Here is an 11,366-nt window from a genome sequence, read left to right as displayed (position 1 = left end):
GGGCGGCGGAAGCCGGGGAGGGCAGGCCGGGGGCGGGTTCCTGCAGCCCGAGCGGCCTCGGGAGGAGGCCCCGGGGGCGGGGCGAGCACTTCCCTGATGGAGAAACTGAGGCCCGGGGCGGGATCCACGGCGTCGCAGGCTCTGTTCTCCCACCGAAGACTGACCTGCTCCCCTTCCTCTTCTCCCCTGGCGAGCTGCTGGCACACGCGTGAGACTCAGTACAGTGTTCGCCGAATAAATGAATACAGACCTGGGACTTGAACCCCCACCCGGTCCCCTGCCTGCCTGCAGTCCGGCGTGGGGTGGGGCAAGCAGCAGCAAAACCCGAGTCTTATCCCTCTTAGATTCCTACAAAGATCCTAGTACAGCGTCAGGCTCGTCCAAGCTTATTGGGTTGGAGCAATCAGCAAGGAGATGTACAACGCGGTTCCTGTTCCGAAGGCACCACACTTACACAAAACTGTTTTTTTTGTGTGTGTTTTCAGGAACCGTTTCTGATTTTGTCTACTAAACACACACACACACACACACACACACACACACAGCCACTTATTCCCAATGAGTTTTGTGTATATCAATCAAAATAGTTATGGTACTTAGCGCTGGAATACAATTTTTGTTTAAAAGACAACCTTTATTTTGCGAATATGATAAAGGCTGCTTCTGCATCAAGACCTATCATCTGCAGGACTGTTAGCTGAGGAAGGAGTGAGCCTGCCTGCTTTGTTTTGTTTTGTTTTGTTTTGTTTTGTTTTTGTTACTCAGAGGCACCCATTACATTCTCCACGTAGTATGATCCCCCCCACCTTTAAATATTTATTTATTTGGCTGCACTGGGTCTTACTTGTGGCACATGGGATCTTTAGTTGCAGCATATGGGATCTAGTTCCCTGACCAGGGATGGAACTCCAGGCCCCCTGCATTGGGAGCCCCTGGAGTCTTAGCCATTGGACCACCAGGGAAGTCCCGGGGTACCACTTTTTGTCTTGACACCCAGCTGGAGTTGAGAACTGTGTTTTACTTCTTTGCTTTTTATTTGTTTTTAACCTGGGATGTATTTAAGCCTCTCACTTACCAGGGGCAGAACTCCTAGCTTCTGCTGAGGAGCTGATGCTGCAGGACAGAGTCCTCCTGGAGAAAGGAGGGCCTCCGGTGCTACCCTCATGGGAGGTACCTGCCTGCAGATAAGTAGCAGGTCTCAGGGGCCTCCAAGACAGGCAATCTGTGGGACATTGCAAGAGGTGGCCTCTGTGGTCACTTTCAATTCTAAGAGAAAAGGATTTAGAGCTTTGAGTCTCTGATTTAAAAACTCTTTGATTCTCAGTGCAATCCGTGAAGGATTTGGGGCCTCTAAAAAGCCATTCTCTGGTCCCACCTCTCTCCCACCCACCCCTTCCTCTCTGCCCCGAGCCAGTGTAAGTGAGCAGGCAACCCGACCTTATTCTCTTCATGTGCCACATCCTGTTTTCAGATTAATGAGCTCATCTGGTGGAAATTTACCAAGGGAAATAGTTTAATTTTGGAAAGTACCAAAAATTTATCTGTAGTCACTCAACTTATTTTAGGGGGCTCTTGAAATAGAGGGGGCATCACCAGAGGACCTCTGAGTGCTCAGGGAGTGGCAAGGCTGCAGAAATTGAAAGCAGAGCCCAATGAGGCTGAACCTGACTCAGAAAGGAATTGAAACCCTTTGGAGACAACTCATCTCTACCCAGAAGAAAAAAATTTCTTTTCCAAAAATAAGTTTAAGAAGAAAAGTAGTCCATCTGGCTAAGGCCTAAGATCTGGTGGTATGAACCTGGGGCCATGATTGGGGAACAAGAAAGCACACACAGGGAAGTAGGGAATATTTGTGCCTCAGTGGTCCCTCTCACATCCATAATCTGCTCTGCTTGTTTTAAGAGGCACCGAAAGGTTTCCATTGTCCAGTATTGCCCCAGTCCTTCAGGGACAAAAGGATGTCAGGCTGTCAGGCTCTTGATGTTGAAGTCACCTCCTAGCCTTGTAGCCTTTTGAACTTGTGCCTCCTGCAAGGAGCTAAGGACTGAGCGGCTAGGAGGACTCTGGAAAATTAAAGTTTGGTGAGCCACTCTGCATTGAAGGTGGTAGAGCATTTGTGACAAGCCTCCTAAGTGTCTGACTGCCTCCTGGCCTGCCCTGTTTCCTAGAGGAGACATTTTTCATCCCTTCTAAGATGCAGAATAGAAAAATGGTGAAAACTGACAAGGTGCTGACAGTTGAGTACTGGAATGAAAGGAGTTGTGTCTTCCTTCACTCTGCCCCCATCTGAAATCTGTAGTGATGTTTTGGAGGATATATTCATATTTTGGAATGAGTACTGGACTAGGAGCCAGGATACTTGTGTTCTTTTTTTTCTCCCTGCCACTAAAGCAGTTGGGGGGTGGGGGGTAGATAAATAAATGAATGCTTAAGCAATAATTCAAGAAATAATAGTCCATAGTTTTTTTCATTTTTGATTTTTTTTGCTTTTAAGTTCAGTGGAAAATGACCTTAAAGATCATAGAATACATAAGGTTTTTTTCAAAATTTGTATTAGCTCTGGGACTGTGTCTTTGAATGCTTCTTCACATAGAGCCCAAACATACAAACCAGCTAGAAGCAGGAATTTTCTGTTAAGTGGAGCAGGCAGCTTGGAGCCTGTGCACTGGGCTTCTCTCCTTCCCATCCTGACCTCTAGGCTCTAGGGACATGGTTAAAAAATCGTGGACCTAATGAGATGCTCCCAGGTCCCAGAGGAGGAAACTGGAATTCTCTCCTAGGCTGGCTTGCCTCAACCATTCAACCTTTTCTCCAACAGCTGTGCCTTTCCATGTGTTATATTCCAGGTGGGCATCAGAGGAGGGAGAGGTCACATTGGCCTGGGTCATTAGCCCTGCAGGGGCAGTGGGGGCAGGACCAGATTGGAGCCTAAGCATCTAGAGGATTGAGGTTAGTGGTTGTGGTAAAAATAACAGTGACAGGGCTTCCTAGGTGGTGCAGTGGTTAAGAATCCACCTGCCAATGCAGGGAACATGGGTTCGAGCCCTGCTCCAGGAAGATCCCACATGCTGCGGAGCAACTAAGCCCGTGAGCCACAACTATTGAGGCCATGTGCTGCAACTACTGAAGCCCATGCGCCTAGAGCCTGTGCTCTGCAACAAGAGAAGCCACGGCAATGAGGAGCCCGTGCACCACAACGAAGAGTAGCCCCCAATCACCGCAACTAAAAGAAAGCCCACGCACAGCAAAAAAAAAAAAAAAAGACCCAACACAGCCAATAAAATAAATAAATTAAAAATAACAGTGACAATAATAGTGGCTACACTTCATTTAATATCAGCCACTGTGACACTGCTCTAATCTAAGCACATCTCATACCTTGTTCCATTTACTAAGATCACCAAGAAGTGAGAAAACGATTTTCTGCTTTCTGAAAGCCAGGCCCCGGATCATAGCAGTAAATGAGACAGACCAAGCTCCTGGTCTCATGACAGCTGCCTCCTAGGTGGGAATGCACCCATTGAGTGTATTTAGGCAGCCAATGCCAGCCATTTGGGCTGCTTCTGTTTGTCAATAATCCTTAAAACGTGGAGCCCAGAATGGGCTGCTACTTCCTCTACTCATAAATACCAGACGTTCCTCGTTTTGCCCCTATGTTCCTTCTTTTCATTGCCAGCTGCTGGTTTTGTCCCTGTCATACTCATGACTTGTGTTTAGTAAAAACAAATAGTGAACAGCTTTCCTGCTAGCATCACCTAAATCTCCTCTGAAAACGTCTGATCTCTGCACCAGGAAATTTAATTACATAGATGATTACAGGTTATCAGTCACCTCGTAGATTAGAAGACCATTTTGTCTTGGGTTCCTCAACCCAAATTCCACACAGCTGATAACCACAAAGGAACACACCAAGTGATCTTGTAAGAACTATGGCCTATAGTAAACATTCTCCACTTCGGCGTGATGCTTTATAGTGTCCTGAGTTTCCTTCTGTTAATCTCCATCTGGTTCTTACTATACTTATTATAACTGTCAATTTATGAAGTGTGCCTGTTTACAGCTTTTTTTTCCTGCCCCGCTAGGCTATGTGAATTACATGAATATGAGGAATTAAATGAATTGAAGGTGTTAAAGTACAGCTGGGTCTGATGTCTTCATTGTTCTCTCTCCTGACTTAGCACAGAGGAGGTGGCCAATAGACATTTGTTCAGTGAATGACTAATACTCAAGACACGATCTATAATCATTTTTACTTAAGGTAATGACCATTAATGATGATTTCACCATCATCACAAAATGCTTATTAAGTATCTTTGGTCTGGCCCTTTTCAGGGTGTCGTGAATGTAGAAATAGCATTCTAATGGAAATTTGAAAAGAAATCCGGGGTTCTTTTTTGAAGGGAGTTTCTATGTCTGGTGATTTTCCCCTATCTCAACAGATTTCCAGATTTTAAGGAAAGAAACAAAGCACCTCAGAGGTTCTCTGAATTGCAGACACTAGAGCTGTCCCTAGGGGTTTTCCAATTATTTGTGGGACTGGCTGCTTTGAAAGTGCCATGGGGATTTCACTTTGTGATGAGGGTACCAATGATACTCACAGGGATGGTAACGTGGTCCAGGCAGAGAGCTTGGCAGATGGATCCTTTGATAAAGAGAAACTCTTAAGAGGCCAATAATGAGGAAGGCAGACAACTTTGGGTCAATACTAGTCAACCTGCTGATTTTCTTTGCCATCTCTGGTCACTCCTGTGCCTTGTTCTAAAAGTTTGGTTTTGCTGCCAACTTTCACGAACTCTGGCAATAAAGACTCTTCTGAAGGTGTGTGCCTGGACCTCCAAGGCCTTTTGCGGGGCTACGGAATTATTGCTCTTCCTTCACACTTAGCTTTGTGATGTTGTTTTCCCGGGCTTTTTGCTGGAGCAGAACAAGAATAACTCAAAGTTCTAGCCCCAAAGCATTTGACATCTGCCTGAGGAGGAATGCAGCCTGGGGGTCTTCCTCTCACTCTGTCCTGAGGACTCAGCCTGAGAGAGAAAAATCAGTGAGTGAGCAGAGCTCTGACTCAAGAGTCAGGAGCTCTGCCTCTGACATTGACAGTCAGCACTGTGGGGAAAGTCCATCCCATCCTTGGGCCTCCTTTTTCCCATCTGTAAAGTGGGAGAATAACCTCAGAGCAATGCTTAGCGAAAATTCTTTAACCATTCAAACCCTGGTGCTGGGGAAAGGGTACAACTCTCCCACCTGTTGAGGGGCTGCTCTCCTCAGGTGGACCAGGAACCCCTATAATGGATGCTGGAAGCTTCCACTAGATGCCTGGTCTTTTTGGACTCCAGACATTTTTTTTTTTTCTTCAAAAGAAAGCAATGTGAAAAACCTCCTCTGATGGATTTCTTTCAGAGCCCAAGCCAGATGAATTCCCAGCACAAGCCAAGACTTGGAAGCAAGAATGTGAGGCAGGGAGTAAGAGGCTAAGAACCAGGGCTGTAGCCCTTGTTCCCTCAAAGAATACCCAAACTGGGGGCTGGGGTTGTGAATGTGAGGTTGGTGTTTACTCATGGCTTCTGAGCTTCTTGTCTAAAAAAGAGGAAACGGGGGCTCAGATTGGGGAAAGAGCTTGCATAGTAAGTCAGAGGTCCAGAGGCATCTTCCTCTACGTTCTGGTGACTTTCATCCCCAGATGTCTCAATAATACCCTTGCCCTTTTTTGTTCCTGCATTCATTTCTCCTTGGATATCTTTCCACAAGACTGAGTTTCCTGAGGGCCAGGGAGCAGGGTGTATTCATCTTTGTAGGCCCCTTGTGCCCAGCCTACATCTCGCATACTAGTAAATACCTATTAAGAGATACTGATTTACCATCTTAAGAGGATCCAGGAATATTAGGAAAATATTCATCCTACCTTTCACATCTGGTTCCCAAGATGTACTTAACAAATACATTTTTAGCTTCAACCGTGAGTCTATTTTCTCATTTTTAGAAGAACCATGGTGTAAACATGTAGCAACATTTTCTAGGGAAATCATTGCCTTAATCATTTTGGAGCTAGAATGCGGGAATTTTTAAAATGTGAAATCAAACACACAAGAAAAGCTAGTCTGTCTGGCTGCCATCCTTGGTTGCTATCTTCTGTAACCAGCATCCAGATACACAGTCGGAGAGCTTTGGGGGAGGGCCTACAGTGCTCTCCAGCCCCTCTGATTGCTGAAACCGGAGCTGCCTGGGGCGGCCAGGGCCCTGGCACTGGCTCCTGCCTGGTCCTGCTTCTTCGTTCACAGAGAACGTGTCTGCACATGAACCCTCCCAAGCCACCTTGGAGTCCCTCCAAGGACAGGCCTGGAGCCCGGCCAGGAGGGAGGGTACTCCTGAAAAGGACACATCTCTGGGAAGCAGAGACCATGGCATACAGGCACACACATGCAGTGCTTGCAGGATGGCCAGATCTTCCAGGGTTTCAAGAGAAACTGGAAATCTGGATTTTTATGTGTAATGTCTTGATTTTTAGAACGCTCCAAAAAAACAAACCCTGACCAAATAAGCGTCCCCACAAACCGTGCCTGAGGGCCATGATTTGCAACCTCTGGTAGAGCCTGGCATGTCACACACGTGACCTAAGCAGGTGAGCTAATGTCTTTCATGTAGCACACACCATATGTGCTTATCCAGCTGCAGACCTTGAGAGTACCCGATAGAGACCAGTCATCGAACATTTACACACACTTGCTTTCTCCTAGGATGTCCTTTTAATATTTTCACTTTCCAGCTAAGGAGACTGAGTGTCAGGGATCTCCAGGGTCATGTAGCTGGTGGGTGGCTGGACTCACATCCCAGGCTGCCTGGCCGCAAAGCCAGCATTTGCCCCGCACTCACCTCCAGGATGCCTGCACTCTGAACGGAAATGTCTGCTACTCTGTGTCTCTCAGTAAACTCAGCTCCATGAGTTCAGGGGCTGTGTTTTACTTGCTGTTGCATCCCCATCACCTAACAGAATATAGAAGGTGCTCAATAAATACCTGTGGGATTGCCCACAAGCACACAAACATGCGTAAAGTTGTAAACACACACAGTCACGTTAACTCCACCCCAAGAACTGCCCAGGAACACCCCAACACTCACACGCCCACAGGCACACGCCCACCCTCATCTCCCACCTCCCATGGCAACTCAAGCCAGGCCTCCCCAGCTCCCCCTGCCAGCCTTGCCCAAAGCCTTCACAAATTGTTTCCTGGAAATCTTGAGGCGACTGTGGTGTTCTTTTCCCCTAACTCAGGAGACAACTCAGCAGTTTTGTTTTTCAAAGTCTGGGACTCATAAACCTGGAATCCTTTCTTCGTTTTTTCCACTAGAATTTTCCTTGGCGGGATGCCTTTCCCCCCAGGCCGTGGCCAGAAGGTCACACTCGGAGCGCCCTCTGCTGGGCACTGTCCTCCGGACCCAGTAGGCAGTTGCAGAGGAGGCAGGTGGGGCCTGTTCAGATACAACTGCTCTCCAGATGGGGAGACAGAGTCAGGCGGTGGTACTGGGGAGGGGTTGGGGGTGTGGACTCACTCCAAGTATGTGCCAATGTGTGCGACTACTCAGTGGTTTTGTGATTTTTTTTTTTTCAATTGTTGAAGATAATAAAAGAAGAAATAGCTCCCAGAGCTCAGATGGCAGAGAAAGGCCCTCTGTTCTCCCCAGGGCCTCTGTGGGGGGCAGACGGTAGAGGTTTGGGAACTTTGTCAGATTCAACTTCATCCTTGAATCCCCACCACATTTAGTCAGCGAGGAAACTGAGACACAGAGAGAGGCTGGGGGAGTATTTACTGAGCATCTGCTGTGTGCCAGCTATGCTCACAAGCTCTCATTTAATCTTCACAGCAACCTTGTGAGATAGATGGTTTTGTTTCCGTTTTACAGATAAAGATATAGAAGCCGGGCGAGGTCTCAAGATCAGAAAAGAAGGGGAGAGCTGGGATTGAATCCAAACCTGCTGTTTTCTTGGCTTCGCTGCCTCCTGGATTTTTCCCATTTGGCTCCAATGGGCCCAGGGCGGGGTCTTTGTGGCTGGGCTCATCAAGGCAAGGTTTCCATGGTCCTCCTGCTCAGAGAGGGAAGCCCTTCTCCTCAGCCCCTTCCAGAGGGCAGTGTTGGAGACCCTGGGGAGATGGGTCGAATGGCCCCATCAGGCTTGAAGCTGAGGGTCCCAGTGTTTGGAGGAGGGTCCTGGCAGCTGTGCCAAGGCCCCCTAACAAACAGTAAAAACAGGATTGGATGTCTTTATAAACTGAACTTGTGAGAGGTTCCAAAGGGCAAGGGTTTTCTTGGAAAAGAAAGCAGGTCTTGGAAGGGTTTTGTTTTGTTTTTCTTCTTAATGGGGCCCTGGTTAATGACTCAAGGAAATGAAGAACACATTTCACTGAGAATTAGTCACTGCCCTCCTCAGTCCTCCATCCTGCTGCCCTTTCCAAAACTTCGCACTTCCTGCAGGAAAAAATTCACCCCCGCCCCCGGTTCTATTCATCTTTGGTCTGGCTTGGCCTTATCTTCTACGTGTCTCATTGAAATAAGCCCCCCAGGGTCTCTGTACACACCTCCCTCTTCCCATGCTGGCATTTGCTCTCATTATTCCCTCTCTCTGAAAAGACTCCACTTCAGCTTGTCCAGATCTTAGCCATTCTTCAAGACCCAGCTCAGAAGTTGCCGTCTCCACGGAGCCTTCTCCTCGGTGCCCAACAGGAACCATCCTGCCTTGTGCTAATAGATGCAGGTGCTTGTCTCCCTGATAGACTGAGACCCTTGAGAAACAGTGTAGGATTCACCTTGGATCCCCCAATACGGGCACACAAGCATGTGTGTGTATGCACACCTTTTATACCACCTGGCAGCAGGTTGCTATAGAAAGATCCCTGAGACCCTCTGCTCGATCATTAGGAGATTAGGATTGAATGAAGAATGGATGTGCTTCCCCCTTCTCAAGCCAAGAGAAAGAAACGTCATGGAGTCTACTTAGAGAGTGTAATATACGTCTACAGTGGTTTGAAATGGGGGGATGTGGAGGACTTTCATCTGATAGCCACCAGAGAAATCGAAAGGATGAGAGATGGGTGTTATCTTAGACAAATAAGGCAAGGAAGAGATGGCACTGCTTAGATCAGCCTGAACTCCTAAAGCTGGTTTGCGCAAAGGATGCTGTTCCCATGGACTTGAAGTGGGCCATGTACTGGAAGAATTGATGCGAAGTCCTCTTTGGTCTGTCCAACAAGTGGACAAACTGAAGGTACCACTGGATTCCTAGGGCTGCAGAAGGGGTGGCCAATGGGATACAAGGTAGTGTGATGCTTGTGTAAGGATGAGAGGTCCTCAGAGCTTGGGAGGAGTGTCTGAAAATTCCATGGATGTGCCCACACAAAAGTCAGCTTTAAAGCCATCTTATGACAGTGCTGTCAAGTAAGAGCTCTCCTGCTACCCTTTAGTCTCCTCTCCTCACTACCAACCCCTTAGCCCTGGACAGGTCAGAGGTCACAGCAAACTGGGGAGGGCAGTCTGGGGAAAGAGAGGCAGCTGTCCATGACCCCATTCCAAGGAATAGGGGTCCCACCTGCAGCAAGCCCTGATTGGGAGAAAGATTGAACTTCAAGTTTGGATTTTGCTTTTGTATGGGACTGATTTATTTCTTTTTTTCTCTCTTTTTTTCTACCCTCATGTCCTTTGTATGGGACTGATATATAAATAGAATTTATTTGGTGACTGAAGTGATCACAGGAGTTTTTATGTCCTGAGAATGATCAGAAAAGTCATAGGATGCTTGAGGTTTCATCAAAGGTCAGAAAAAGGGCTTCTCTCCCTTTTCTCTGAAGAAAATTTTAGAGGGGGTTGGGAGACAAAGTAAAGTTGATTGATGATTACATATTTCAAGTCTTATTTACTCAATGTATTGATTATATTTGCTGTTGTAAAATGGGTTGTCATCATCCATCCTATTTTCCTAATTGGTGGTGTTTTCTTCTATCACAATTAAGTGCCTGTGCTCCCCTCAGCTAAAGCCACTTCACCATCACCTGAACGTTCAGCTGTACTTCAGGCTTCAGATCCCTGCCTTGTGGGGATTTGAAGGAGCCTCACATCCACAGGTCGTGGGACTCAATATCCATGTGTCTTTACTGCTAATTCCTGTCTGTCAATCAAATTCTTCACTTGGCTGGCGTCCCTCAAGTGTCTGTGTTCTCCTCTCTGTGCGTCTTTGTCTCTGCATCCAAATTTCCCTCTTCTTATAAGGATACCAGTCACATTAGAGTAAGGACCCACCCTACTTCAGTTTGACCTCACCTTATGTTGACTAATTATACCTGCAACCACCCTATTTCCAAATAAGGTCACATTCTGAGATGCTGGGGATAGGAGTTCAACATATCTTTTAGGGGGAACACAGTTTAACTCTTAACATCTTCCTTTCTCATTTTCCTAAATTTGCATCTTCTCCTGCTTTCCCCAGCTGTACAAATGTCACCTGCAGCAGCTTGAGCCAAGAATCCATGAGTAAACCTTGAGCCCTCTGCCTTCATCACCCCATCCTAATTCCTCTAGCAAACTCTTTCAGCCCTACCTCCAAAAATACCCCAAATCCACCCAGTCTCTTCATCTCCATTTCTACCATTCTAGTTCAAGCTACTATCACTTCCTGCCAAGACAGCTGCAATAACTCCCCACTGGTCTCCCTGCCCCTTTCTCATCTGTAATGTGGTGTCACCTGCCTTGCTTAGCACTCTCGGTTGAATCAGATACAAACATCTCACCCATGCTTATGCAATCCTATTGGTCTGGCCCTTCCCACTCCTCTGACTGCATTTCCCATCACTTGCTTTCTTTGATCCAGCTGTATCAGTCTGCTTGCCGTCCCCTGGACCACTGACCTCGCTTCTGGAATGCTCTCCTCTGGGCCTTCGCAGGGCTGCCCCTTCTTGCCTGATCATCTCAGCTTAAATGTCGTCTAGTGACAGCAGTCACCCATTTAGTCTCAGCTGCAGATCTTTATTTTAATTCCCTGAAGAGAATTTAGTAAATATTTTTCTCATTTATGTAGATATTTATTGTTGTTCTCCCCAGAATCCCTAGGAGAGCAGGGACCTTGTTTATCGTGATTACACCATCTAGAACTGTGTCTGGCACATAGAAGGAACTCAATAAATATTTACTGAATAAATCATTAATCCTGCACAGAAGATCTTTGTGTATGAACTTCACCCCACACCCCCCACACCCCCACTCTTGGGAATTTATATAAATAATCCATCAGGAGGAGGATTACTGGATCGAGGGATATAAACTATTTTGGTTCTTGAAAGATATTGTCAAATAGGTTTGCAAAGATGTTAGGTCTGTTCTCACTT

The sequence above is a fragment of the Hippopotamus amphibius genome, chromosome 2 (assembly GCF_030028045.1).
Source record: "Hippopotamus amphibius kiboko isolate mHipAmp2 chromosome 2, mHipAmp2.hap2, whole genome shotgun sequence".
Classification (NCBI taxonomy): Eukaryota; Metazoa; Chordata; class Mammalia; order Artiodactyla; family Hippopotamidae; genus Hippopotamus; species Hippopotamus amphibius.
Note: the sequence above shows the minus strand (reverse complement) of the source record.